General features: G+C 40.5%; 1 non-coding gene across 1 annotated transcript; it reads right to left on the minus strand.

Annotated features, from left to right (window-relative positions):
- Window positions 1-13553: 13553 nt before the first annotated feature.
- On the minus strand, window positions 13554-13762 carry LOC119052526 (small nucleolar RNA U3). The gene has a single exon (XR_005083127.2). It is a non-coding gene; the product is annotated as a small nucleolar RNA U3 (small nucleolar RNA).
- Window positions 13763-25517: the final 11755 nt, after the last annotated feature.

Consider the following 25517-nt stretch of genomic DNA (forward strand, 5'->3'; position numbering starts at 1 on the left):
CCTAACATTCTTCACTCAACATAGCGGGAGTAGGAGGTCTCCTAGGTATCCTCTCAATTATATCCATAATCCTCCCTTCCTCTATATGACAATTCTGTTTTGCCTTAATAATAGGCTCACTCACCCCAGTCAATCAGCACAATCAGAGGTATCTAGATAAAAGTTTAACAGTAAGCTCTCCAGGGGTAAAACCCCTGATTTATAGAATTTGCTAGTTTTTACTATATAAATACTCCCACCAGGGCCAATTTTAAACCATCAATGTTATGTCACTGAATATAGGGTTGAGAAAAATGCATTGTGGTATATGGAATAGTGCCCCTCCGAAGATGTCCACATCCTAACTTCTCAAACCTGTGAATGTGCAAAAAGGACTTTGCAGGAGTGATTAAATTAAGGATCTTGAGATGAGGAGATCATCCTGGATTATCACATGGATGCTTATAAGGTAAAGAAGGAAGCACAAGAGGCAGAGGCAGAAAAAGATGTAGCAATGAAAGCAGAAGTCACGGTAATGTGACTAAGGAATGTGGGCAACCTCTAAAAGCCGGGAAAGGCAGGGAACAGATTTCCCCCTTAGAGCCTGCTAAAGGAACGCAGCTGTGCTGATACCTTGATTTTAGCTCTTTTTTGGATTTCTGATCTGCAGAACTATAAGGTAATAAATTTGTGAATTGGTATTGTTTTTAAGCACTAAATTTGGGTAATTTGTTACAGAAATGATGGGAAACTAATACATGCACAAAATCAACCCTCTTAAGCCTATATAAGCTGGGTCTAGCACACCACTAAATTTACCTTTTTTCTTTTTTTTTTTTTTTTTTGTCTGTTCACCTACTGTCATGAAAGCCCAAATTGGCAAATGCCATCCTTAGTTTCTGATCCAATGTAACTATTTTCATGTCCTCTGGTGGAAGTACTTCTCCAGTAGCTAATAAAACACATGCCATGCTCAGAATCATAGATACATGAAAATAAACATTTAAGAGCAGTCAGTCTGGTATAATAGAATTGCCACTCCACATTTACCCTTCTTCTGGGATTCGTCTATTAGGGCTATGAATGAAACACCACCACACATTGGTTACTGGTTCAGAACTCATAGTGCACCCTATAGCCTAGAACTTCAATTTGGCAAGGAGTTGTCTTTTACTTCTGGCCATTTATGGGCACTTTTGTGCATATTGGCCTACCTTTGTGTTCCACCCATTTTTGTGGCTATCAGGTACATGCAGGTGTGACCTGACAGTTCAAAACTTCAGTTCTTTCTCCAAGTATCTCTTGCTTTTGGCCTCAGGGCTTCTCTCACGGAATTCACCTCCTGGGATGACCATGAGAACTTGCACAACCATGTGACTCATGTGTCACTCTGAAAGTACCAACTTGAAAGTGCGAGGGAGTTAACCCTTGACCAATGAAGACAGGAGCTGGTGAATGAATGCTTCCTTCTTCCTTACCTTGGTTGGACAATTGAGAGCCACATTCTACTCGGCCTCACAATATTTACAGGGAAATAGACCCCCATGTGCCCAAAGCAGTGACCTAGATCACTCATCCTTGGACTAGCTTTTCTGACTTATCTGTTTTACTCTTCCTAGTCTTTGAGCTGTGTTCCTTGGGATCACGTCTGAAAATAAAGTACTTATTTGTGAGTCCTTGTCTCATTTCTGCCTTTGGGGGTAATTAAGTCTAAAAGATTTGGTAGTAGAAGTAACCTTAGAAAAGAGTCCCAGGATGGGATTCTGCAACTGGATCAGACAGCAACGAGGATCCCCTCTTGGTGGTAAATGGAGTGATGATAAGCCTTGACATGTAGTAGCCTCATAATTACTAAAGTTCTTACCAATGGTATATTGTAATAAGATGTAGAAGGAAGGTGAAACATTGATTTAAGAGGAATAGTAGCATTTGAAAAGCCTGGGCAATAGGATTATGGTGTCATTTGGCTTTTGTTACTGGCCATTGAAGTCTTGAAAAACAAAAGACAGAATCAGGTTAGCTATTAGTGCAAATATATATGTCAACCCTGGCTTGAGTGATACACTGAACTGCTTGTTTACTTCTCCTTCAATCACTTCTTTTGTTTCTTTTCCTGACTTCTCTGTTACAGTTCCTAAAAGTTCAGTCTCAGGTTCTTTATTTCTTGAGCTTTCCAACAATGAAATATCTTTGCCCCATGTCTTTAGTTATTACCTTCATCCCAGTGGCTTTCTGGTGTCTGCCATCCTTTCATGTAGTTTTAGGTTCTTGAGTATCTGGCATCAAATATGCTAAATGACTGGCTTATTTCACTTACCATAACATTCTCTAGGTTCATCCATACTGTTACAATGGGTAAAATTTTCTTCTTTGTTACAGATGAGACGTATTCCATTATGTAAATGTCCTATAGTTATTTTATCCACCCACCTACTGATGGACACTTGGGCTGTTTCCATATCTTGGCAATTATAAATAATGCTGCAGTGAACATAGGGGTACTTATGTTCTTTCAAATTAGTGTTTGGGGCTCCTTCAAATAACTGAGGTCTGTCTGGAAGAAGTCCAGACATTGTAACCTGGCAGCCAAGGAGTGCAGTGAAATGAGCATGCATGAACAATGACAACTTCACTGTACTAGTCAGTGGAGGCAGTAGACACTGTTGAGTGAGCATGCGTGCTGTGTGGCTGTCACATTCAAAATGACTAAGTGAATAGAGCAACAAATCTGCATCAGATTTTGTGTTAAGCTTGAACATTCCTCTGTGGAAACTACTCATATGATTCAGAAAGCCACAGTTTCATCACAACATTGCGCCCACTCATGCATCACAGCTCATGCAGAGTTTTTTGGCAAAACAGCAAATCACCCAGGTGACTCCCCACCGGCTACAGCCCAGATTTGGCACCCTGTGACTTCTGGCTTTTCCTATAACTGAAATCACCTTTGAAAGGGAAGAGATTTCAGGCTATCCATGAGATTCAGGGAAATATGATGGGGCAGCTGATGGGGATTGAGAGAAGGATGTGAGGTCCTGAGGTGTCTACTTTGAAAGGGACTGAGACATCACTGTCCTATGTACAATGTTTCTTGTATCTTCTACAATAAATGTCTCTGTTTTTCACATTATATGGCTGGATATCTTCTGGACAGACCTTGCATTCCCAGAAGTGGGATTACTAAGTCAAAGGCAGATGCATTTTTAATTTTTTAAGGTATGGAGATACCTCAAAAATGCCTTTCCACAGTGGCTGCACCAGTCTGCAGTCCCACCAACAGTGCAAAAGGGTTTCCCTTTCTCCACATCCTTGCCAGCACTTGTTTATTGATTTATTTATGACAGCCATTTACTGGTGTGAGGTAATATCTCATTGTAGTTTTAACTTGCATTTCTCCGATGATTAGTGACATTGAGCATCTTTTCATATGTCTACTGGCCATCCGTATGTCCTCTTTGGAGAAGTGTCTATTCAGACCTGTGCCCATTTTCTAATTGGCTTGTTTGTTTTTTGGGTGTTGAACTTTATAAGTTCTTTATTATTTTTTTCTGTTAACCCCTTATCAGATGTATTGGTGAATATGTTCTCTCATTCTGTGTGTTGTCTTTTTATTTTGTTGATGTTTTCCTTTGCTGTGCAAAGACTTTTTAGTTTGATATAGTCCCACTTATTTATTTTTTCTTTTTTTCCCTTTGCCTGGGGAGATATATCTGATAAAATATTGTCACGAGCTATGTCTGAGATTTTGCTGCCTATGTTATCTTTGGAGAAAGACAAATACCATATGATTTCACTCATATGTGGAATCTAATGAACAAATTAAATTAATAAGCAATAGACACAGGCTCATAGAAAAAGAGCAGGATGACAGCTAAGTGGGGAGGTTGGGGGTGGAGGGATTGAGCAAAAAGGAAAATGGACTCATGGACATGGACAAGTGTGGTGATTGTGGGGGGTGGTGTGAAGAGGGGTATAAGGGTACTAAATGGTAATGGAAAAAAATACAATACTCCCCCCAAATATCCTAAATGACTTTGAACAGTGTGTCTAGAAATTACCACAAGATGTCAGCCTTGCTAATTTTGGCTACCCTGAATCCAAACTACCCATTGCCTCAAGTTGGAGAGGGTAGGAATGACTTCTAATAGGACTGTAATATTATGTCAAGGAATATGTATGAAGGACACATGGACAAAGACAAATGGGGGTAGGATCTAGGGTGGGAGGTGGGGATGACTGGGGTGGAGGTAGTGGTGGGGGGAAAATAGAGACAACTGTACTTAAACAATAAAAAAATCTATTTTATTACTTCAAAAAAATTTTCCCGAGACTTCCGCCAAGATGGAGGCATAGGTGGAAACACTTTGCCTCCTCGCACAACCAAATCTAAAAACAACAAAGTTTTAATAATAATAAACATAGCCAAGCCACAGAAAATCGAACAATACGGAGTCTGAAAACAAATAACACTCAACTGAACCAGTGAGAGGGGCAAAGCCAGCAGCAGAGCTGGTCGGGCAAAAAAGATCCCCTGACTCAGGCAACGCGCAGGCAGCCAAGGGTGCGGATCCCAGGTGCGGGGTAGCTATGGGCAGACCCAGGGAAGGCGCGGGGTGGCTGGCTGACTGTGGTCATGCATTTGAGGGCAGATAAACCAGCAGAGACGAGCATTGAGACAGACCTCGCAGGCCCCGATGCAGGGTTGCAGGCTTGCACATTTGCGTGCATATAAACAGGTGGGGGGGGGGGTGAGCGGAGAAGACCGCCATTGCTCCCTCTCTGACCCGCCCCCACATATAGCCTCACAAACCAGCGACCTCGGTTGCCCTGCCCTGGTGAACATCTAAGGCACCTCTCCTCAAATGTAACAGGCGTGGACAGATCAAAACATGGCTCAAGAAGAACTCAGAGCCCCAGAGCTGATAAATCTAAGCAATCAAGAAATTGCCATCCTATCACAGGCACAATTCAAAACACTGGTGATCAGGATGCTCACAGAACTGGTTGATTTTAGCCACAAATTAGAGGAACATATGAAGGCTAAACTAATTGAAACGAAGAGAAATGCACAGGAAACCAATAGTGATAGAAAGGAAACTGGGAATCAAATCAAGGGAGCAGACCAGAAGGAAGGAAAAAATGACCAAACAGAAAAATATGAAGAAACAAAAATAAAAAAAAATGAGGAGAGGCTAAGGAACCTCCAGGACATCTTTAAATGCTCCAACATCCAAATTATAGGGGTAGCACAAGGGGAAGAGGAACAGCCACAAGTGGAAACCTTATTTGAACAAATAATAAAGGAGAACTTCCCCATTCTGGCAAAGGAAATAGACTTCCAGGAAATCCAGGAAGCTCAGAGAGTCCCAAAGAAGTTGGACCCAAGAAGGAATACACCAAGGCACATCATCATTACATTAGCCAAGATTAAAATGAAGGCGAGAATTCTAGAAGCAGCAAGAGATAAGGGGACAGTCACCTACAAAGGAGTTCCCATCAGACTGTCAGTGGATTTCTCAAAAGAGACCTTACAGGCAAGAAGGGGCTGGAAAGAAGTATTCCAGGTCATGAAAACCAAAGACCTACATCCAAGATTGCTCTACCCAGCAAAGCTTTCATTTAGAATGGAAGGGCAGATAAAGTGCTTCTCAGATAAGATCAAATTCAAGGAGTTCATCATCACCAAGCCCTTATTATATGAAATGTTAAAGGGACTTATCTAAGAAAAAGAAGATAAAAAATACGAACAGTGAAAGGACAGCAAACTCACAGTTACTAACAACCACACCTAAAACAAAAGCAAATTAAGAGGACAGCTAGATCAGGAGTGAACCATAGAAATGAAGATCACGTGGAGGGTTAGCAACAGAGGAGTGGGAAAAGGAGAAAATAAGTAGCATAGACAGTAGATAGAAAATAGATAGGGGGAGGTAAGAATAGTAGGGGAAGTATGGATCTAAAGAACTTGAGACACGTGGTCATGAACTAAAGGGAGGGGAATGGTAGGGGAGGGGTGTGCAGGGTGGAGGGAAATGAAGGGGGAAAATAGAACAAATGTAATGGCATAATCAATAAAATAAAAAAATATATTTAAAAAGATGGAAAAAACTCCCAAAAGACTAATATTATTAATATAACATTTTTGGAGAGCCTACTCAATACCCATTCTTTAAATATATTAGTATTTTTAATAATCACAAAAGTTAAGTATAATCCCCTTTCCAAATGAGAAAAAAATCGGCTTTCTTACTCCAAAGCCTAAGTTAATCTCAAACTGCAACATTATTATCTAAGGTTTTTTGTTTTTGTTTTTGTTTTTCACAAGTAACAGAAAACCAACTTGAGCCAGCTTAACAGCAACACAGCAAAGCACTGGGAGTGCCTTGTGGAAACCTAAGCAGAAACAATGCTCTGGATTTAAGAGAGAGAATAAAGCCAGGAACTGGAAAGCCTTCAAGATTTGGGGGAGGAGGGACAGAAAAATGGGGGGAGGAGAAAGGGAAAGGAAAAGCTGGGGAGACCTAAGAGATCAAGTTCCATCCCATCTCATTCAACTGAAATAGCACCATTTTAAAGCATTTTACATATTGAGCTGCATGCAAGATTCAATTTGAAAAAAAAATATTAACTGTATGAGACAATACTTTAAAACTACTGGAGAATCATGAAGTCATTCCCACATTGTTGCAGATTTGGGGAAAGGGAAATTTGAGTAAATTTACTCAAATGTAGAAAGCGTAAATGATACAGAACTGAAAATATTAGAAATTTATAAACAATAGAAAGTGAATATAAATTAGCCAACTCTAAGAACATTTCCAGCTAAGCATTCATCCAAATGCATATTCACCTTTTTCTTTTGTATAGGAATAACACATAAATGCATGATATCATGATTCTGGCAAAAAATCAGAGATATTAAAAATATTCTCAAGTTTTTAAGATGGTGTGGAATAAGTTTTAACAACGACATTCTACATAAATGTAAACCCTTGATTTAATTCCATAATTTTATTATGCCGAAAGCATGGTTGGTTTTAAATTGTTTAAAAGAGATATTAGTATCATACACATTGGTTTTTTTTAATAATTAAAGCATTTTGTATACACAGTAGCTCGCTGTGGACAAGAACTTTAAGTATCGATTATTTGCTCTGATGTTTTAAACTTTCAAAGTGTCATCCATATAGAGACCAGGCTGACAGCTGTCTGAGGGGAGGGTGTTGGGAGCTACTCGAGAAAGACGCAGGGTTTAAGTAAAGAGAAAAATGAAAAAGTCATGGACACAGACAACGAATGGTACGATGATTACCAGAGACAAAGGGGGGTGGGGGAGGCAGAGGAGGGTAAAGAGGGGATAGATGGTGATGGAGTCATCTTCAGGAAGACGACTTGAAGAGGTAAATATGCAATCTACAGATCATGTATTATAAAATTTTCACTTGAAACCTATATAATTTTATTAATCAGTATCGCCCCAATAAATTCAATATAAAAAAGAAAAGTCTTTAATTACAAGGGAATAATATTATACTTACCACATTGTGTGTTTACATTATAATTGGAGGACAATAAAAGTAACAACTAAAAATGTCCTGTATGTTTGGAAAATTTAAACCATACTGCTAAACTGATCAAAGAAGGTATTATACAGGAAACCAGAAAATGCTTAGAATTGAATGACTTTAAAAATACTATGTACTGAGCCCTGGCTGGTGTGGTTCAGTGGATTGAGTGCCAGCCTGCAAACCAAAGGGTCGCTGGTTCAATTCCCAGCCAGGGTACACACCTGTGTTGAGGGGCCAGCTCCCCAGCAGAGGGCACATGAGAGGCAACCACACATCAATGTTTCTCTCTTCTTTCTCCCTCCTCTCTAAAAATAAATAAATAAAAACCTTTTTAAAAATTACTATGTACTGAAACTTGTGGGATGTACTTAATGCACAGTGTTGAGTGCTTAAGCTAAATGAAGAAGATAGGCTAAAATGTAAACCACTGTGTGAAACTTAAGAAGTTAGACAAAGAACAACAAAATTATCAAAGAAAATAGAAGTTATTAGATGATAAAAATAACAGGACAAACTAAGTAAGCAAAAAACAAATACATGTGATTTTTAAAAGATTGCTATAGCCAAAAGTTGATTTTTTGAGAAGAGTAATGAACTAGACAAGCCTTTGGTGAAATGATGAAACAAAAGCACAAAAAATATTTGGAGTAAGAATGAAGACATACTGCAAATACAGCAGAGACTAATGATATATACTTAAAGACCATTTACCATAGCCAACCCTCTGGTCAACATAATTTATGTTCACTGAGTGTGCAAAATGCACTCACTCTCAGGACTCCCAAAGTCTCATCTTATTATGGCATCAGCTCAGAATTCAGGACCTCAACATCTAAATGAGGTGCAGTGTATATAAGGTTCTCTGGATGTGGCTGCTTGGGTGTGATTCCTCTTGATCTAAAAATCTGTGAAATAAATAGTGTACAGTGGTGTCGCGGGGATAAGATAACTGCAACAAATACTTTTGTTTAAAAGAGGGGAAATAAGCCAAGAACAAGTTTCCTTTTCTTTGATTGGGACCCAATCCTGCTCCCTGGAATGATTCTCTGGCTTTTAGCTCTGCCTTCTGAACTTGTGGTTCTTCATTTTGAGCTATCTTTTCTTTCCCATAAGAAATGGCTCATATTTGCTGCTGTGTAGCTTTTACAGCCTGCTTCTTGCCCATAAAAAGTTGGTAGTTCCAAGGGATCTCTTTATTTTGAACTCTTATTTGAAGCTGGCAGTGCTTCTGTCTACAAATGCAGTTCTAAATTTTTGTTTTTTCTGTGAATTTTATTTAGGTTCTCAAAAAACCACATCTATGTCTTTAAGACAGGCCTCTCTCTACCTTGGTCTGAGATTCAGTATGCTATAAGAAATACCCTGCCCTGGCTGGTGTGGCTCAGTGGATTGAGCACCGGCCTGAGAACCACAGGGTTGCAGGTTTGATTCCCAGTCAGGCCACACACCTGGGTTGCAGGCCAGGTTTCCAGTAAGGGCTGCTCAAGTGGCAGCCACACATTGATGCTTTTCTCCCTCTCTTTCTCCCTCCCTTCCCCTCTTTAAAAATAAATAAATAAAATCTTAAAAAGAAGGAAAGAAACATCCTGAAGACTCTTAAAAGCTCTCGTCTAGGAAGAAAAAGAGTATAAGAGGCAATCTAGTATTCTTAGAAGAGAGCAGCTCTAAAAAACATGCACCTAATACTTTTTAAAGTCTTAACAAAGAGTCTGAAAATCCACTCTTGACTTCATCCTAAGACTCTTCTCTCTTTGAAAAACATTTGATGGCTAGAAGGACTGCCTGAGCCCTTCATACGTCCTCTGAGTTCTCCCGGAACACGTCCCTTTTTAGCTGCTGTCTTCCTTTTTATCATTGACAGCTCTGAGAAACCAGTGGGTACTCTGAACATTCTGCCAGGAAATCTCCTTAGCCAAATTCACCCATGTATTAAGTATACTTTCTATTTTGTGTTTTAGCACAGGTGACAGTCTCCTGAACTTAGATTTTTGGTTCCATGAAGGACTCTAGGGACAAAGTTAAAAGATGACAAAATGAGAATAGATATTTTCCATGTCTAATGCTAATAAGAGATTATTATCTAGAGGAGAGTTTGGAAAATTTTTCTGTTAAGGAACAAACAGTGAATATTTTATTTAATTTAAATGTGTTTTTCTTTTTTTAATTGATTTAATTTTTTTATTTGTTTATTTTTAGAGCGAGGGGAAGGAAAGGAGAAAGAGTGGGAGAGAAACATCAATGTGTGGTTGCCTCGCATGTGTCCCCTACTGGGGACCTGGCCTGCAACCCAGGCATGTGCCCTGACTGGGAATCGAACCAGCAACCTTTGCTTCACAGGCCTGTGCTCAATCCACTGAGCTACACCAGCCAGGGCTTAATTGATTTAATTTTCATTGTATATTTTTTCATTACCATTTAGTCCCCTTATACCCCCCTCCCCCCCAGCAGTCACTGCACTGTGGTCCATGCCCATGAGAACAGTGAATATTTTAGATTGACTTTGTGATCCAGATGGTTTTTGACAGAACTATTTAACTGCACTATTGTAACAGGAAAGCAGCCATAGACACAATAAGTGAATGAGCGTGACTTTGTTCTAATAAAACTTTATTTACATGGCCCTGGTCAGTTGGTTAGAGTGTCGCCCTGGTCCTAATAGGCCAGGGTAGTAGGTTTGATTTCCAGTCAGGTCACATACAAGAATTAACCAACAATTGCTTCTCAGCCTTTTAGCTAAGATTAAGTGAAGAATCAACCAATGAATACATAATAAATGGAAGAAAAATCAATGTGTGTGTCTTTCTCTCAGATCAATAAGTTAAACAACAACAACAACAACTCTTTATTTACAAAAACTGGAGGTGTGCCAGATTTGGCCTGTGGGCTATAGTTTGCTGATCCCTGATCTCGAAAAGACAAGGAACTCCTACATATAAACAAGAAAAATACAGTAACTTCCATTTAATATCATTGCTAGAAAGGGGTATGTATAGACAATAGACAAGAGAAAATTTAAAGGGCTAAAAAGCATATGAAGAGATGTCTAAATTATAATCAGAAATATATAAACAATGAGATATTGCATGGCAGAACGATGACGGAGAGATGACGAGCTTTGTTGGGGAAGTAAGAGCTTTTCATGATAGGAATAAAGGCTGGTTCAACTCTTTTAGACTGCAAGGTGGTGGCACATGGTCCAATGTGTATGTATACCTAATGGCCCAGCAGATCAGCTTCTGAATCTTTATCTCAATGAAATTCCCACACAGTCCCAACTAGAATTTTATCTGTGGTGCAGAGGAGTGGAGACAATCTGGGTTCCTCTCATCTGGACAGTAAATAAATAAAAGGTGATAAGTGTACACCATGGAGTACTTACTGTACAGCGATGGGGAACAGTGACTTCGTGAACACTTAACATTGGATGAATCCTGAACTTACAAATGGTGCTGGTTTTAAAAGGTCAGAATAAATACAAACCACTTGTGCAAATTTAAAACATATGGACACAAAACAATACATTTTGCAAGAACACAAGCACAAAGATAGTATTAAACACATTATGGTCATTGTCTAGGGGGTGGGAAAGGAAGTGTGCTATGGAATGAAAGGATGTGTTTCTCTATAGATAGACTGACAAACAGTATAATTCACATGCCACAAAAGTCATACATGGAGAGAGGAGAGAAACATTGTTGCATGGACCAATAATGAAAATGTGTCACGAAGAGAATAATTAACTGTGTCAGAGCCTAAAATAAAAATAACGTATTAATATAATTTTTAATTTTTAAAAGATTTTTCTTATTTATTTTTAGACAGAGGAGAAGGGAGGGAGAAAGAGAGGGAGAGAAACATCCATGTGTGGTTGCCTCTCACATGACCTGCACTGGAGAACCTGGCTCCCAACCCAGGCATATGCCCTGACTGGGAATCAAACGAGTGACCCCCAGGTTCTCAGGCCAGCACTCAATCCACTGAGCCATACCATCCAGGGCTAAGTCTGTCTTTTCAAGAAGTAAAGAAAGCAACTCTCGGAAAATGAACCTCAGCAGAGCTGTGAACCCCCTGCCCAGCTCCCCAGTCAAATCTGCCGGTTGGAATTAGCCATCTGCACAGGCTATCCCCTGTCAGAGTGTGCTGAGTAGCATCCAAGTCAGCAGGAAAAACAATGGAATAACAATGTGTAATGTCTGCTTGAGATAACCAAGGTTTGAAGCAGTGTATTCTGAATTCTTAGTGTATATGGATGACAAATAAATGTAGGTTATATCTGAATCAACCTACTCATGCACAGTATGCATAGTGTGATTCCATTTTCATTAAAAAGTACTATTGGCCCTGGCTGGGTGGCTCACTTGGTTGTAGTGTCATCTGGTAACCAAAAGGTTTCAAGTTTGATTCCTGGTCAGGGCACATACCTAGGATGTGCCCTGATCCAAGTGTGTACAATCTCTGGTCCAGGCACGTACAGGAGGCAACTAATTGATGCTTCTCTCTTGCACTGATGTTTACCTATCTACTTTTCTCTCTCTCTACAGCAATGAAAGAAAAAATGTCCTCCAGTCAGGATAAAAAAATTTAAGTACTATTAAATTAGTATTTGCATACAGAATAATTGTAGGACTTTGCTCAGAACCATTGACAGAGTTATCCATGGGGTGGGTGTAGCAGACACTGGTCAACAATTCAATAAATCTTTTTCCTCTTCCTCCTGGGCACTCACTGCATTTCTTAGCCTCCCTCATAGACAGCTATGGCCATGTGCCTGAGGTCTGGCCAATGGAATTGTGGACAATTCTCCATGCTCTTTCTCCTTCTGTATCAACTTTAGAAGTTCTGTGTTCAGTCAAAATGAGGGCACAAGATAGAAGGAGTCAGGTCCCTGAATCATTGATTAGAAGAAAGCAGTTTATTGCACAGTGATGAAACCCTGTTTGGGATTTCAGAAGTGAAAAATAAACTTTTATTTTATTAGGCATTTGAGATGTCAGGATTTGTTAAACTGATAATATACATTAGCTCATACGAGAAGGTTATAGGAGACTTTGACTTTCTACATTACACATTTGGGTATTGCTTGCACTTTGTAAAACTTTGTATTCCATTTATAATTAGCCTTGTATCCAATATAGATTTAAAAAAAATTAACATTTCATAATTTATAATCAATTATTTCTCCTTGTTCTCTGATTGTTTCTTGCTTAGCATTTTGGTAGAAAATTCAAAGTTGATGGTGTTACCAAATGTCTGTTTGTTCAAGGTCGGTCTATAAATACAGAAGTAGCTTGTTATCCTTTTTAGTTTTCCTTATTGAGGTATAATTGACATACCATAAAATTCACCCTTCTAAGTGTATAATTCAGTCATTTTTTAGTCTGTTTTTAAGGTTGTGCAACCATCACAACTACAATCTAACACCAGAACATTTTTCACCACCCCAAAAGAAGCCCCATACCTATTAGCAGTCATTTCCCCATCCCTCCACCCTTCACCTGACAACCATTAATCTACTTTCTATCTCTATGAATTTGTCTATTCTGTGCATTTCATACCAGTGGAGTCATACAGTATGTGACTTGTATGTCTGGCTTCTTTCACTAAGCAGAATGTTTTTAAGGTTCATCCATTTTGCAGCATATATCATTCTTTTATTCCTTTTATGGCTGAATAGTATTTAATTTATGAATATACCACATTTTGTTTATTCATTCATCAGTTGATGAACATTTAGGTTGTTTCCAATTTTGGGCTTTTATGAGTCAGGATGTTATGAACACTAGGGTACACATATTTGTATGGACTTATGTTTTCAACTCTCTTGGGTATATACCTAGAAGTAGAATTGCTGAGTCATATGTCAACTCTATGTTCAACTTTTTGAGGGACTGCCAAACTATTTCCCACAGTAGCTGCACCGTTGACATTCCCACCAGCAATATATCAAGGTTCCAGTTTCTCCACATTCTCTCTAGCACTTTTTTTGTCTTTTTTTTTAAAACAAAAACCACTATGACTGCATCCTCTCCCTCTTACACTCTCAAAGGAAGAGAAGAATGATCAACGGCCAATAGTGGTTGCAAAACACCAACAGCCGCTTCACATTCAGGAAGGGCGCTGCACCTCCCTCCTCCTTGTGGTTTCAGGCGCTCTACGTGTTCAGAAAAACTTCTCTAGTAACAAACTGTAGAAATGATCCCTGAAAGTATAGTCTTTGTCTTTTTTATTGTAGCAATCCTAGTAGGTGTGAAGTGGTATTTCATTGTGGTTTTCATTTGTATTTCCCTACTAATTAATATAATTTCTGTTTAATCTTTGTGTAACAATCTTAATCTTTGTTAAACATACACAAAGATTATATATTGAAGAAAACATGAAACACAGGTAGAGTTGGTTTATTCTTTCCCAAATTTTTCATTCACCTGTTCTCCCCCACAACAAACACCTGTAGCAAGGTGGCTAGTGAGATTGGACACAGCTTGGGAGTCAGTGCTTCTGATGAGTGAAATTCATTAATACCCTTCTCTCCACCTCCACTTATCTATTTAAATCTGTCTTAGCTTAGGCTGCCATAACAAAATACCAGAGACTGGGTCATTTAAAAAACAGAAATTAGTTTTCTCACAGTTCTAGAGGCTGGAAAATCTAAGATCAAGGTGCTGGCAAGTTCAGTTTCTGGTGCAAACACTCTGGCTTGCAGACAGCCACCTTCTTGCTATGTCCACACATGGACTTTTCTCAGTGCATGTGTGTGCAGAGAGGGAGAATAAGAGTTCTCTGGTGCCTCTTTTATTTTAACATTTATTAGAGCTGGGTACAGTGAAACAAGGAGAGACTTAGAGTAGAAAAAGCACCAGGAGAGAGCCCAGGTGGGGCTGCTGTGGCTGTAGAAATTTTATGTGAAAGAAGTGATCCAAGGCAGGGCTACGGTCAGCTCACTGGAGAGTCAGAGAAAAGGGGGCCATGGGGCAGGTTCAGGGGGTTAACCCAGGACGAGCTGCTGCTGCCCATTGTGCCCCTGGTTGCAAGTCTTGTGGGGTCCCTTAAAGTTCAGGAGATGCGTGCCTCTGGGGGAAGAAGAAGGGGGAAGGGAAGACCGGGTGTCCTGCTGGGAGCGTGCCTCTGGTGTCTCTTCCTATTTGTTTGTTTGTTTGTTTGTTTGTAGAGAGAAAGGGAGGGAGGGAGAAAGAAAGGGAGAGAAACACTGATGTGAGAGAGAAGTATCAATCAGTTGCCTCTTACACACACCCCAACTGGGGACCAAACCTGCAACACAGGCACATGGGAATCAATCGGCAACCTTTCACTTTGTGGAACAATGCCCAACCAACTGAGCCACACTGGTCAGGGCTCTGGTGTCTTTTCTTATAAGGACACTTTATCCTGTCAGATCAGGGACCCACCCTCATGACATTTAACCTTAATTACTTCCTTAGAGACTCTATATCCAAATACAGCCACACTGGGTGTTGGGGCTTCAACATATGCATTCAGAGGGGGACACAAACATTCAGTGTGTGTATGTGGATTTCCCAGGAACCCCCTGAGAAACAAAGTCTTCATCTATGTCTACTATTTGGTTCTGGCACATACAAACCCATCTGATGGATCGGTGTGGCCCTGTCTTCAGGGAAGCTCAACTGCACACTTGAGGGAAAATTAGGGAGGAGGCTACATGAGGCTGTCACAAGATGCCAAAGGGGAGTAATAGGTCAACACACTACATGACACCAGGGACTCCATTCGCATCGTTATCTATGTGAGTGGCGGTTCCAATTTTTCGTATTACAAAACCTGTAAGACCATACTTAGGCAGTGGTTCTGAACACAAGGTATCAGTAATGACTGGGACCCTTCCTGACCTTTCCAACCCAGACACTGTGCTGGTCTGTCTGGGGAGAAAATTACTATATTCATGTGTTGAAAGAGTTGGATCACTAGATATCTCATTTCAGGGTCCTCTTCCCTATCTATGATATTCTTCTAACTGACTTTATTGTTCTTTTGCTATAGGACCCTGCTGTTGAGCTTAATGGTGAGGGACTCATCCTGACCAGTGTGACTCAGTTGTTTGGACATCACACTGCAAAGCACAAAATCACCAATCTGATTCCTGGTCAGGGCACCTGCCTGGGTTGCAGGCTCAGTCCCAGGTCTGGGCACAAGCAAGAGGCAACTAATCCATGTATCTCTCTCTCCTTCCTTTCCCCTCTCTCTAAAAATAACTAAATAAAATCTTTAGCCCTGGCTGGTGTGGCTCAGTGGATTGAGTGCCAGCCTGTGAACCAAAGGGTTGCTGGTTCGATTCCCAGTCAGGGCACATGCTTGGATTGTGGGCTAGGTCCCTGGTGGGAAGCCCATGAGAGGGATGTTTCTCTCCTTCTCTTTCTACTTCCCTTCCCCTGTCTCTAAAATTAATAAATAAAATATTTTTAAAAATCTTTAAAAAAATAAAATCCTTTGGCTATAAGCAACAGACACCTACTCTGGATAACTTAAGGGGAAACATGAAGGAATTTCTTGAAATAAAATATGAAAACTCATTAAGTCAAAAGACAAGCAGAGCAGCCAGAATTCAGGGAAGTCCTGGCTATGTAACAGAAATGAATAGAAAGTCTCTTCAGGATGCTGCCCCTGCATGAATCAGCTTCAAGCATTTTCTGTCCTCCTGTCTCCCACTAAAATATTCTTCCAGAGGAAGCACTTCCAGTTGGCCTAGTTGAGATTGGAGGCCATCCTTTGACTAAGGAAAGGCAGAGAACAATGATTGACAGCCCCATCAAGCCAGTGTGCAGTGGGGGAGGAGGCAGTCTACAAGAGAAGGGGATAGAATGCTAATAGAGAAAAACAACAGATGTTTTCTGCATTCCAACTGTGGGTTGCCTAGCAACGTCCTCCCACTTTTTTGGTAACATACACAATTTTTAAATGCCTGTGCCTAACAATATAATTATTTGATATGCAAACAAAAATACACTCAGCTCCTTCCAAAAGGAGACAACCCATGTCCAGTTATAACATCCATTCTTTCCCTGGTTCCATCATGATCCCCCTGTATATTGTGGAATTTGTGGACAAAAATGACAAACTTAACCATCACCAACCCACACCATATGCAATTCTAGGGGAAGAGAAAAAGAAAAGGGAGGGCCCTGGCTGGTGTAGCTCAGTGGATTGAGTGCGGACCTGCAACCAAACAACTGCAATTTGATTCCCAGTCAGGGCACATGCCTGGGTTGCAGGCCAGTTCCCAGCAGGGGACATACAAGAGGCAACCATACATTGATATTTCTCTCCCTCTCTCCTTCCCTTCCCCTCTAAAGATAAATAAATAAAATTTAAAAAGAAAGAGAAGGATAATTACTTTTCAATATATTTGGCCCTGGCTGGTGTGGCTCAGTAGATTGAGTGGCAGCCTGCAAACCCAAAGGTCACCAGTTCAATTCCCAGTCAGGGCATGAGCCTGGGTTGCGTGCTGGGTCCCCAGTTGGGGGCGTGTGAAAAGCAACCAACTGATGTATCTCTCACATATCAATATTTCTCTACCTCTCTTTCTCCCTCCCTTCCCCTCTCTCTCTAAAAAAAATAAAATCTTTAAATATATCTGGCTTTCTTCATATTACTGTATGTAAATAAGTTTGAGAAGAAAAAAGTTAGTGTCTCTCCTTTGCTCTTACAGTTACACTTCTGACACCAGGGGTGCTCCCCCTTTCCCAACAAGCAAGTGTCTATGACACTAGCTGCGTGTCCTGCAGTTTAAATAATTTCTAACACTATCTACCTAGATATACTGTCAGATCCCACAGGTTCAGGGCTCAGTCCTATAAGACTGCCACCCCCTTTAGACACCAATTGCAAGTCCAGTTTGTCACTTGTGCTTCTGACCAGCTGACTATAAATTGAAGGTTCCCACAATTGTTGCTGGTGGAATTGCGCGAAATTGTTGCTGGTGGAATTGCGCGAGAAGCATTTCACAGACCCACACATGGAAGATTGTGGTGTGGAAGGTTTATTCAGGTGGAAATCTGCCCCTGGATTTCCAATGTCCCATCTCCATTCATCCCACCATGGAAGACATCCAACCATGTCTTCAGCAAGGCCAAGACAAAAGCTAGTTTCTGTTTTATATTAAAGCTCAGTCCTTTGGAGCCCACGAGGTCTGCTGTAGGCCCACGCTGCTGCTAGACACACATGGTTGCATGTGTTCCTGGGCGAGAGAGAGAATGCACGAACAAACAGGGCAAGTGCAGGTCACTGAGCAGAAGAGCTTCTCTTTGTTCCCTGGAATTATAGCCAGGAGCTTTTTCAAAATAACCAACCAATTTCCCAAGGCTTTTGATGGGTCCACCCTCTAGTTAGACTGACAGACCTCTGTGGCCAAGCACCTCCCCTTACACCCCTCAACAATCCAGTACCAGAGGGCAGACAGTGCTCCTGGGGAGATTTCCTGTGCTCCTGGGATTAAGCCTCCTCAGCAGCAGTGCCCTGGACTGTGTGAATGAATCTGTATATGTTACAGCTTCCTATCTAAGCAAGGAGGCTTATATTCTCCAGTTTAATAAGGTCAATGTCTAATTACCTTTGCTCCCTTATTAATATTTAACCAAGCCATCTATGATAATGCAACAATCTTCTTGGGTTTGATTAATCTGCTAGAGTGGCTCCAAGACCCAGGAAAACCTTTTACTTACTTGTCATCAATTTATTACAAAAGGATATGATAAAGAATACAGATGAACATCCAGGTGGAAGAAATACATGGGGCAAGGTATGTGGTAAGGGGCAAGGAGCTTCCATGCTCTCTCTGGATGTACCAGTCTTATACTATTGGGATTTTTAGGGAGGCTTTATTGCATAGGCACGATTAATTATTAACTCAGTTTCCAGCCTCTTTCCCTTCTTTGAAGAATGGAGGGTGGGGATGAAAGATCCAAGCTTCTAGTCATTGCTTGGTCTTTCTGGTGACCAGCCCCCATGCAGGAGCCCACTAAAAAGTCACCTCATTAGAACGAAAGAGACTGCTATCACCCAGGAAATCCCAATGGATTTAAGAACTCTGTGTCAAGAATGAGGGTCAAAGACCAAATATTAGATCAAAAGATGCTTCTAGTGCTCTTATTATTTAGGAAATCACAAGGATTTTAGAAACTCTGTGCTAGGAACTAGGGCAGAGAACAATATGTATATTTTCTATCATCTTGCAAAGTTATGCCTCAAGACAAAAAATATCCATGACACAGCAAGGAAGGAAGTAGGGGAAGAGGCAACAGTCCTCATTCATGGAAGTGCTTGTGGTATTTATGACTTCTCTCCTCCCCCACCCAATCCACATTCTTTTGTCCACTGACCAGCTCCTCACTTGGTCTCATGCTTTACCAGGTCAGTTGTGGTAGCCTACATTCAAATAGACAGCACCCAGTGATCCTCACCTCCTGGTGTTTATGCCCTCTCAAATAAAGCAGATCCTAGAATATTTTGGATTACTGAGATTAAGTCCTCCCTAGGATAGCTACATCATCTGCTCTCATGCTTACCACCTGGTTTTTACTCTTCACTTTAGTCCCTGGAGATTTCGCTCTTTCTCATAAGTTTAATTGGGCATTTCCTTAAAATTGAGCTAGTATTTGTAAGTGCTTATCATGAGAATGTTTTTAGGTTATCAAGTGTTTCACAGATTGCCAAAGTTGGAAGTCCCATGTGTTTACTTTTCTATCTCCCCGACTTGTCTGCAAGCTCCTTATGGACAAGGAAATGTTTTTGATCATAATTAATGTTTTCATAATCTAACCCCCTGCCTGGTATATAACAGACATTCATTACATGTTTGTTAAATGAAGAAATGTACCTGGGGAAGGAATGGATGCCATAACTTGACTTACTCTTTTAAGTAAATGGAAGTAGAATTTGTTAGCCTGACCTAGTTATAATGCCAACAGGACATGAACATTCCTATGTCAGGACAAAAGAAACAAAATTTATTTATGTAAATATATTATTTGCATTGGTACTTATAGAGCTTATTCTTTAATAGGTGAATTTTTAGTGACTATTTGCATTGTTTAGAATAGGTGTCCATAGTCTATGGAGTTGGACTTGTTCAATTTCATGATCAAAAGGAAATTCTTGATTTTTTTCCCCAAATATGTACCTGCCCTTGTCTTCCCCTTTTTTGAAATTTTGCTTAGTAATTCAGGCCAAAACAGTAGGAAGCAACTTTGAATTCTCTTTTCCTTCTCATCTGCAGTCCTTACCTCATATCCAATTATCCAATTCATTAGCAGTCCTATTGACTCTTCTTTCAAAAGATATCAGAATCTAACCTCTTTTCTGAAGTCCTGCCTACCAAGTCTAAACCCGCATCATCTCTTGCTTAACCTGCTGCAATAGCCCCCTAGCTCTCCTGCCCACTATAACCCCTGTATGTGCCCTGGCCAGGGACTGAACCTGCAACCAATTTAGCTACCCATCCAGGAACCTGTCATCCCTCTTGTCCTCACTATCAGCTGTCCACATAACTGCTAGAGGGAACTTTTCAAAATATAAATCAGATCGTATCAAATATATAGTGCTGGGCCAATTTTAAAGGTAGCTGGGAAACATGCCTCCTGTGTCATCCCTGGCCATATTGTAGGAAACCAGGGGCTATTTCATAGAAATGGTGTGATGTTCCATCACTAGTAAATGTAAAAAAAGGAGGAAGGTGTTGCTGCTATGGGCAGTTATAAATAGTAGAGCTTGGCCTAATCATTTTGGCTCTTCTTCACACTTTATTGTGCAGCTAGTGCAACCTCTGAGCATTCAGTGTGAGGATGCTGGAAAAATAGTCATAAATAACAATCCCATGTTTTCCAGATAGGTTCCTGCGGTTCTACTCGCTTCTCTCATTACAAAGTTGACCTGTAGTGAGCTAGTGAAAAGCTAGTTCCATGATGACCTAGGGTTGCTGCTCTGATGTTATGCCATCATTCAACAGGAATGAATATGGTACATTTCGGTCCTTTTCCACAAGGCCTTCCCAAAGGCTCAGTGGCCAGAAATATAGTGGACAGAAAAAAGTTTTCTAAATATCGGGCAGGAAGAGAAGCATACGTACTATGAGTCTAATGAAACTTAAGATTTAGTTTCCTTGTATGAGAGCCATCCAAGGCCCTGTACATAATTTTGTATTCACACTTGTGCATTCCTTTCTTTAAAAGGACCTCGCCTGTTTACAACTAAGTTTACAACCCCCTTTACCAGGTTATGCCCCTATAGCTACCAAGACAAGGAGATTCAGGATATTGATAATTTGAGGATCTGGAGGGAAGAAGCAGCAAATGGTGTTTCCATGGGACCTTCTGTATTTCTGACTTCTTGAGAAACCTTCTGTCCTAACATGCCAAGTCACTCAACATCTACACCCTTAATATGAGTTAAGGGTGTAGATGTTGAGTGCTTCACAAGAATCCTGGCAGATTGCTAGTTATGTAGAGATATGTGAGATTTAATTGATAAACATAATCCTGAATATCTTGATTTTGAAACTGTCAGTTTAATAACTTCTTCACCAGTAGGTAAGGATATGGGTGGTTCCACTTGGCCTGCCTCTCTACCATTTAAGATACGAGCTGTGATTCACTGAAGTCCAGATGTGCATTTGAATTTCTTTGAACAGCAGACTCTCTGACTTATTAAACTTAACTAGAAGTAAGATCTTTTGCTTTGATCTGCACCCAAGTTATGGACAATCAAAACACTCTGGGCTTCTACTGGCTTGGGTAGCTCTGTCTTTACACAGAATTGCATGAAGTAACAGAACTAGTCTTAGCACTTCCTAGGTGTAGCATAACCTCTTCATCATTGCCAAAGCAGGATGTTGAAGTCTCACTGAGTTACAGTTTTATTGTTTGTTTTTTAATTTATTGATTCGAGAGAGAGAGAAAGAGAAACATTGATCTGTTGTTCCACTTATTTATGAATTCATTGGTTGACTCTGATATGTGTCCTGACCTGGGATTGAACCTGCAACCTTAGTATATTGGGATAATGCTCTAACCAACTGAGCTACCCAACATGGACTTACATTTTCAATAATAATGTTCTTGATGTTTAAGAACCACCATTATAAAATGTACTCCATGAAACTATATAATTCTCAGATCCTACATAACCCAACTTTATCTCTTTTGTGCTTCAGGGAGTAGCAAATCAAAAATTTCACTGTTGAGAGACCTTCATTTCAACTTACAGATTGAGTTAATAAGAGATCAATATATTACTGAGTAAACTATATATACAAACTATTCCACATCTCCCAGCAACATGAAGGGCAAGGTGAAAACTGAAATTTTCAGCTTAGCTAAAAAAAAAGTGACTCAATTTCTAATTTTACCTAATATTCTATGCCTCCTACTTATTCAATATCATATTACTTAGGAGGTTCACCAGCAAACATTATGGTTGAACAAAGCTAACATTTTTCCCCTTAGGTCCTTACAACTGTATCATCTATAATGGTATTATAAGAAAGATGGACTCCATTAAAAATAAGTGCCCCCCCACTTGATGGGTTTAGATATATATTACAGATTCAGAGTTGGAGAGAGCTAAATTGCTCTGCATAATAGAGGGAGACAAATCTGGATTATAGAAGGCGATTCTAGAAGGAGGAGGAGATAGAAAAGAGAGAGAGATGGGAGCCAGCAAAATTCTGGAGGATTAGGTGTGCATGGGGTTAAAGGTCATTGAGAAACCTGGAGAATGGCAGGATAACTGAGAAGAATTGTAAGACTGGCATTCTTCTTTATGCACAGTTTAAGTGTACACCACTTCAGTGTAAACACTTCCTTCATTTTCTCTCTGCCAGCCCCCAATTTTCTATAATACCTAATATTCACATGAATGCTTGGTGTGAGTAGCTTTTGTAAAACTTGCAAAAAGAGGGGAAATCATTCATGTAGAAAGCATCAGGAACCCAGAGAGATGACCTGAAAATGTAATTCCTGAGAATTAACAGGATTCTTAAGGAATCTTCAGATTTTCTCCATACAGTTTGGGATTGGTGGTTAGAGGAAATTTTAAGTAATCTCAGAGGGTAGGGAGCTGAGCTACACATAAAAGCTGTGTGTTTGGCCTTTCCTTTTCTTGTCCTACTAGGTGTGTCTTGAAATGTGGGAGAATCTTGGGTATCACCCTGTTCTGTCTCCATTTGGGTCCACTCCTGTTGGCAATTCTTCCTTGCAGCCCACTAGTCTACCATGAGGGCTGGCACTCAGGGCCACTGGGCATAGCCTTGGAGATGGTGCCGAGCCCACACTCCATGCACGAAATAGTGTACCCTGGCACGCAGCTGCTTCAGCTCAGAGAGGGGGCATTGTTTACTAATTTCCTCTGAGGGTCCCTGTGGGATAGAGGTAGTCCTGCTGCCACTGGCTGCGTCAGAACAGGAAGGAAAAACCTGCCCCTCCCATACCTGTCCTATATAACACTTCCTCATCTACCTTCCCCAGGAGGTTTATACAATTCTCCACTCTTAGGTTTCACTAATTGGTCCTGCCTTAGCTACCTCATTCCCTTTGCCCCCATAATTTGCAAAGCTGCCTCTCCCACAGTGGATTTAGGACTTCTATTTGCAATGCAGAACAGTTGTATTTATTTCTTTGATCCTTGGCCTTTTAAACTGTGCTCTCTTAGGCCTGCTGGGAATAATGAGCAGGCCTATTGAAGAGTCAGGTACCTCTTAATGGCTTCTCCCTTTTCAACACAAAGACACAAAGGCCCTGCCAAAGCTTTGAAACTAAACCCTTACACTCCTTTAGGCTGTGCATAAAAAGGAGCCTGGTGAAAGGGAGAAAGAATGGGACAAAGAGTGTGGTTTTCTTTCACTAGTTACAATTGTTAGCATTTTCTGATTTTTCTGAAATGAGTACACAGAGGCTCAGGGAGGTTATATAATTTACCCAAGGTCACACAGCTAGTAAGTGGTTGGCTGGAGGTCTATCTCATCCCAGTACTTCAGATTGCAAATAAGGGTTTTTCCACATTGGCTGAGTTGTCCATGGAAGGTTGAGATTGGCTGCTGGTAGAATAGAAAGAGATTTTCCCACAAGGAGAGAGAGATAGCTCCGTCCTTCAGCAGGTGATAAATATGGGCAACAAGTAAATGACCTTTTTACTGCTATTATCTTACCTTCTGAAATTGCCGTCATTAAATTAAGGTGCACACTAAAAGACTGAACCTGAGCATCGGGGAAAGGCCCTGGCAGACTTTCTTGAAAAGGCAATAGCAACAGAATCGATAAAGGTTGTAGCACATGTGGATGAAGTCCATTTTTCTTCAGGGGAAACAAAGCCATCTGTTGCCAGACTTGTCACTTTCCTGTGTATTAAGCTTTCCATTTTGTACAGCTCTTTGTAACTCCCTTCTATTGCTGGACGGGATGATGCCCAATTCATGAATTGTTGAATAAAGCCAATTTGACATTTTTAAAGATTTAATCTTTATTATATATTTTTTCACTACCATTTAGTCCCCTTATATCCACTCCCCCCAACTAATTTGATTTTTAAAGTTACTCAGTTGAATTTTGTTTCTTTAACAAGACTTTGAAGAGGCTGTAGTACTGACAGGTCAGAGATGTTGAAGGTCTGGACTGGAATGGTGGCCATGAGGCTATAAGGAAGTAGATAGATGTGAGAGATATGGAGGATAATAAAATCAAGCTCAGAGAGCTAAGAGGACCTGCTGGCTTAGGACTTGGCAATCACAGTAAAGACTTCAGCTCTGACTCTAAGTGAAAGGAGGAACCTTTGCAGTGTTTTGACTAGAGGCATGAGCTGATCTAACTCACATTTTAAAAAAGATCACTGGTGCGCTGGCTAGTGTAGCTGAGTGGATTGAGTGCCAGCCTACAAACCAGAAGGTAGCTGGTTCAATTCCCAGTCAGGGCACATGATCTTTGATATGGGCCAGGTCCCCAGTTGGGGGCAGTCAATTGGTTTACCTCTTGCACATAGATGTTTTTCTTCCTCTCTTTCTCCTCCCTTCCACTCTCTCTAAAAAATAAATAAAATCTTTTAAAAAAGGCACTGGTTACCATGTTGCAGATAGAAAGTAGGGACAAGGGTGGAAGCTGGGATACTATTTTAGAGGTTATTGTGATAACATAGGGAGATGGTAATGGCTTGGACCAAGGGGGTGGTGATGGTGATGATGGTGGCAGTAAAAAGTGATCATACTGGAATGCATTTTGAAGGTAGAGCCAACTGAATTGGCTGATGGATATAATGTGGTGCATGAGGACATGTCAGGATAATGGTAATATTTTTGGCCTGAACAACTACAAGAATTAAATCGCTACTTCTTAAAGTAAAATAAATCTGGGTGAGAAGGGTGGGGTGTCACTGTTGGGGAGTAGATTCAAGATTTTGGTTTGACATGCAAATTTTGAGAGACAGTCAGTGAGGTAGCTTACATCAAGTAAAAAATGAACTTATAAGTATATATTCAGGAGAGAGGATGAAGTTGAATAAATAATTTGGAAGGTGTAGTATATTTAAATCCGTGGGACCAGAGAAGATCACCTAGGCCACTGTTTCTCCACTGGATGATCTACCCACTAAAGAAAAATTTAGAAAATTACCAGGACATTGGGTGTGTGTGTGGTGAGGAGACCAGGGTGGGGAGTGAGGGATCATGATGATTGGGGGGAGGAGCACTACAAGACTTTAGTGGGTGGGGCCAGGGCTCCAAGGCATCCTGCAATGCACAAAACAATCCTGCACAATAGAAAATGTCCCACATTTCACATAATTTTCAAACATCCTTTGGATATTCATTTGGTGTAAAATATGTTTATTATTTATTTCAACCAAGAGCCTAACTTTGTTTTGCACATATATACAGTATTTTTAATATGGTTTTAACATACACTAAGATTCCCGAGAATGCCACTTCCATGAGTTGGATGGAAGAGGGTGCTTTGTCCTGTT

This window comes from Artibeus jamaicensis, unplaced genomic scaffold (genome assembly GCF_021234435.1).
Source record: "Artibeus jamaicensis isolate MK-2021 breed Jamaican fruit bat unplaced genomic scaffold, CSHL_Jam_final scaffold_847, whole genome shotgun sequence".
Lineage (NCBI taxonomy): Eukaryota > Metazoa > Chordata > Mammalia > Chiroptera > Phyllostomidae > Artibeus > Artibeus jamaicensis.